Below are 5728 nucleotides of genomic sequence, written 5' to 3' on the forward strand. Positions count from 1 at the left end.
TGAAATCTTCAACAAAATGTTGAAGAGCACTTTTACTTTGTGTCCACCAATGCCATTCTTTTATCAACTGTCATTTCTCTGTAAGACTGGAGGAAATTCTTTGACTTGTCCAAGACATTATTATTTGCTGTCAAGTACAAGTGATCAGCTTCTATCCTGTAAAAGATTTTATTAAGTATTTTGAAACAGATACATGTCATTGTGTATATAAATTTATATTTATAAATAAAATTAAGAATGCTAAAATTACTACATTTATTTGATTTTCCTTTTAAAATTAAAATTGTATTTATTATGTGATCCAAGTAGTTAAATGATATTGTTTAGTCAAATTCAACAACCTTGTAGTAAACCATCATGGTAAAATTACTGAACTAAAACAAATAGCATATGTGGCAATCTGACTAAAGCCAGACCTCTGTTTACGCTATCGCAACATGTAAAAAAAAATCTGGCATTAGATTGCTACGAAAGCCAGGGAGGGACACGTAAATTTTTCAAAAAAGTAAAAAATTACATTGAATCGAATTAGACAATCTAATCCCACGGATTACTAAATTGTTCCCTCGATTTATAATACGAGATCTCGAATTACACAATCCGATCTTAAGGATTACTAATTCTCCCCCTTGATTCATAATTTGAGATCTCGAATTACTTACCCGTAATTTGTTTTCACAAATTGATAATTCAACATCTCGATTTGTTTCAACGTCAGTCTTTATGATTTTGGAAATCTGTGCTCTTGAATTTCAATACATATATGTACAGAAACATCCAACCATTTTAATCAATAAGTGCGTTCTATTTATTTTGTTTCAGCAACCGGTCGTTTCCAACCTCTTTCATAACTAATTCAATGTATATTTATTTTCGAAATATTATGATTACACAGGACCCATATTCACTTTTACTATCTAGGACTTTCAATTATTCTAATATACAAGTAACACAAAAACCTCTAAGATTTTTTGTTGTACAAATATCCGTACTAGCACATGGATTTGAAAATGTTCATGTATTTTTCTCATTTTGGACCGTAATATGTAATAAAAGTTAGGATGTAAAATACTACAATATGCTATTTTTTAAACATGTATTACCATATCCGATATGTACAGATAAATAATTTAAACGAAATCATGGGAAGGGTTTACATTCCGAGGGAATGAATCATTTAAACTAAAAGAATGAATTATACAATCTGAGATAACGGATTGTGTAATTTGAGGGAACGAATTGATAATCTGTGAGAATGAATTAGCAATTTGTTATAACAGATGGTGAATCCGAGAGAACGGATTGTATAAATCAAGAACTCGGTTTACTTTTATAAATTTTAAAAATTCTATGTCCCTTCATGGCTTTCATAGATTTCATACCTGCATGGCTGCCAGGGTTGTAAAAAGAAAGGAGACAATAGACTGCAATGTTACTTCAGGGCAAAATTCCGGGGGCAAGGCTGTTCGTGAGGATGGGAGTGTTGATAAACCATCCAGTGAGTTTGATCACCCATGTATATGATGTACCATAATAGTGTCTGAAAAATGGAAATTCTAACCACATACTTTATGCAGATTGGAAATACAACAGCAGTCTATAAAAACAGCTTGTTCCATATCTCAGGCATTCATTCAGATAGATATTACTGTAACATGTTTAAATAATGTGTCTGTATGAATAATCAAGCATCATAAGTATTATGTGTTTGAAACACTTATTTTTCAAAATATAAATCAAATGTTTATAAACTTGTATGAAAGCGATATCATGAGAATGACACAAATGAAATTAGACTTTATTTTTTGAAATTTTAGAAATACAGAAATTTTCAATACCAAAACAAAAATTTACCTGTTCATTGGTGTCCTTACATATTAATTGACCTTCGTAGTTCATGGTGGGCTTAGAAAGTGGGTATTCACAGATGAAAGTATTGTTGCATATGGTGAAAGCACCCTAAAATTTCAATGTGAAAGTGGTACATGTACACACTGGTACATAGATACTGAAAACAACTATCCATTATTATGACAACTTTGATTTTACTTTGAACTTACGAGTGATTGTTAAAAGCATCAAAGTTCAAAAGCAATGCAAAATTGGCTGAACGATACGAAACACGCACACTGAAACATAAAGATCTAGTACATGTGTACATTTAGTTTTCTTTTGAACGTGAACTAATGCGTTTTAAACTTAAACTTTTCAGTCAATGTACACGTATTCTCACCTGCTAATACCAAAGGCATGTCCGTATTATTATGTTCCCCAAACGAAGTTGGGGAACATATTGTTTTTACTCTGTTTCTTATTATGTTCCCCAAACGAAGTTGGGGAACATATTGTTTTTACTCTGTTTCTTATTATTAAGTCTTCCGTTCACAACGGAAGACTTATAGTGTTTGTATTGTTTCTTTTTATTATTATTATTCCTCCCAAATTTTGTGAGCGCGATTACTCAGAGATGGCTGGATAGATTTTCACAATTTTTCTCATGTAAGTAGGTTGATATACGAAGTTTATATAAAATTCCGTTTTTTGAAAAATTCACTTCCGGTCCGAAGTTATGGCCGATGTTCGAATTTTAAAATGGACTTTTGTCCGGTAGTTTTCCCGGAAACAGTTTGAGGTAAAGATATGAAATTTACAGGAGTATTAGATCATGATATTCTATTTGTTTTGAAGTTGTTTTCGTGTGTTTCCAGTACTTCCTGTCCGAACCGGAAGTGAATTTGATTTTGGTCAATTTTTGATTTTTTGATTTTTAGATATTTTTTCAAGATATTCTTATGTAAAACAGACATTTTTCTACAAATACTAAATACATAATTTGTTTTTAAATCAGATTCCGCATTTTGCATATTTTCGGTACCGAAATTTTCTCTATTTACGTAGTAATTATAAGGTGGGCGAAGAAAGATAACTCTGACCTGTGAATGAGAATAGAACTTTCCAGATAAAGGCGGAAATAGTATTGATGACGTTAGAGACATATGTACGCTCTCCAGATCAACATATTTACACATTCAATATTCTCTTTTGCATGTTACTTAATTCACTATATGCATATTAGTTTAAATTTGGCTGTGTAGTGTTAGTCTGTAGAGTCTATATTGAAAGTTTTTGATTTACAAATTTATATCTTAAAAAATATCCGTTCTGTGTCAACTAAGCACTTTGAAGAAAATAATATTGTACGCAGTATACATTACAGCGATGTATATACAAATTATTCTACAAAAATACTAAACATATTATTTATTCAATCGGATTCTGCATTTTGGAGATTTAAGGTTCCGTCAATAAATTCATTTTCTCTATTTACGTAGTGACAATGAGCAAAGATAGATAACTCTGACTTGTAAGTGGGAATAGAACTTTCGAGATAAAGGCGGAGGTAGTATCCATGACGTCGCAGACGTCTATATCCACACTTTTCACATAAAAAAAAATAATTAGACTTTGAGTTTCCATATCCACTTCTGCATGAAAGATTACGTTGGTTACTGCTTTCAGTCTATGCATAGTTTAAAATTGTCAGCGTATTGTAAATCTATTATGTCTGTTATGATTATATTTAAAAAAAAATATTCTTAATTCATTTTCTAATTTGAATGCGAAATTATCCCGGAATCCGAGTTTTATTTTCGATTCTAAAATATGTACTCAAAAGGGGACTGAAAGAAAGTAGAGTAGGTGTAAAGCCTTTAGAAATAAATTGATATCTGCAACTTAAAAGAAAGAAAATCAATCTTTGGATTGGATTTGGTTTTAACACGTATATTTCATTGATTAAAAGTCTTATAGTGTTATTTATTATACATGATCTATACTTTTATATAACCGAGAAGTTATTAAAGATGAGAAAAAGCGATTCTTGGATTTTTGTGAAATACTAGTACTCAAAGGGTTAACATTATGTGAAAGTTACGCGTTTCTGTGTGAAATAATGCTACGCTAAAACATGATACAAAAACATCTGCAAAGTTCTGTTGATATGTTAGATAAAGTATACGAATGAACACAATTTTATGCAATGCTATATAATTATATGTATGTACATGCAACCTTAAGTATTTTCCTTTTAATTCATAAAACATAAAATTACCGAGTATGTAATTCTTTTGAACCCCCCCCCCCCCCCCTCTTGATTTTATTCGGAGACATTATTGCAATTATAAGCCTTTGAATTATAAATTCGTTATACAATTAAATCTGGAACATTTGGTTATAATTACCATTAACATGTATACAGAATTCATATTCTATAATCGTAGATTTTTCATTACGCAAGATACTGAAATTTACATGTCTGAGAGAGAGAGAGAGAGAGAGAGAGAGAGAGATTCCCTTTTAATCCTGATTATCCTATCCATTTACACAGACAAAAAATCAGTTCTATATCAGTTGTACCCATTCTGTATTAAATATTTTCTGATTTCATAGTCCGTCATAGTCACTCTCTGTATATTTTTTCTGCTTAAAAAGTATTACACTAAGTGCACATGTATTGACCTGTCAATCAAAATCACCGGACGCTGTATGCATTGCAATAAAGTTGTTCGAAATGATTTTTATTAAGTATGACCTTTAAGAAAATCGGATGCAACAAATTTGAGAAATGAAAAATAAAATAAAAATATGGCTAGAGCATCATATATCTGTATTATGGACTTCAGTTGTGGGACGTGGAGACCGGTCCGTCAGATGAGATCGTTTAAATCGAGGTCCCGTGTGTCAGATGGTACTGACTCAAAAAGATTCCTCAATGCTCAATGGCGATTGGAGCCAAATTATAGGACAACATTTTGCAGTCTCCACCGGCGAGTGGAGGCTTCTCCATGTGAAAAATTCTCGAGAGGGACATTAAACAACATATAATCAATAATCGATTGCTGAATAATTCCTGTAGTTGAATAATCTTTCTGCTGACAAATCTCGATAGTATTACTGCAAAAATCAACGACTTTACGTTTAATGTGGTACTAACTTAGTTCATGACATTTTTATAACACCATCACAATTGTGCCAGAACATAAACACAGTGAAGTTTATGAGAGTACGGTGTTCGTTCGTCCGTTGGTTTGTCTATGATACACGTGTAGCTCTTATGAGTGCCAAAATGCATAAGAACAAGATTGGTCATGAAAAGTACTGAAAGACCTTTTTGCAGTTTTTTTTTCTTTCAGAGTACATATGATATCTATGTTTTTGCAGAGAAAAAAGCAAATTCTTACAGATTTAGAAGAACGGAAGACTTATTTGTTGCCAGGGCAACAAGATTCTAGTTAAGGTCTTCCGTCTTCACGGAAGACCTTATAGTGATTCTACTGTTTCTTATTATTATTATTCTTATTTTTTAGACAAATTTTGTGCACGCGATATCTCGAGAACTATTCATCGGTTTTTCATCAAACTTTCAGGGATGACGCGCTCTTATATGCCATTGTTAATTTTGGAAGAATTTTGGAATAACTTGCTTTTGGTGCCAAGTTATGGCCATTTTCCTGATTTTAAAATGAAATTTTGTCAGTTCGAGATCTAAAGAACTACTAAAGATATGAACTGGAGACTTGTTGGAGAACATAGGGCATGACTTCTAGATATGCGGAATGTCCATTTCGTGTGTCGTCAGTACTTCCGGTCGCTACCGGAAGCGAATTAAAAAAATCAAAATTTTCAACTTTTTTGTTTTTCATTATTTTTCTTTGATTTTTCATTGGGT

At 31.9% G+C, this 5728-nt stretch overlaps 1 long non-coding RNA gene across 1 annotated transcript; it reads right to left on the reverse strand.

The window, feature by feature from the left end:
* Positions 1-1818: 1818 nt before the first annotated feature.
* On the reverse strand, positions 1819-2264 carry LOC134281796 (uncharacterized). The gene is made up of 2 exons (XR_009995171.1): positions 2234-2264; positions 1819-1959 (listed from the first exon to the last, which is right to left on the reverse strand). It is a non-coding gene; the product is annotated as an uncharacterized LOC134281796 (long non-coding RNA).
* Between the last annotated feature and the right edge of the window lie 3464 nt (positions 2265-5728).

The sequence above is a fragment of the Saccostrea cucullata genome, unplaced genomic scaffold (genome assembly GCF_032062105.1).
Source record: "Saccostrea cucullata isolate Sc308-1 unplaced genomic scaffold, CSIRO_AGI_Scuc_v1 ctg5656, whole genome shotgun sequence".
In the NCBI taxonomy this organism is placed as follows: Eukaryota; Metazoa; Mollusca; class Bivalvia; order Ostreida; family Ostreidae; genus Saccostrea; species Saccostrea cuccullata.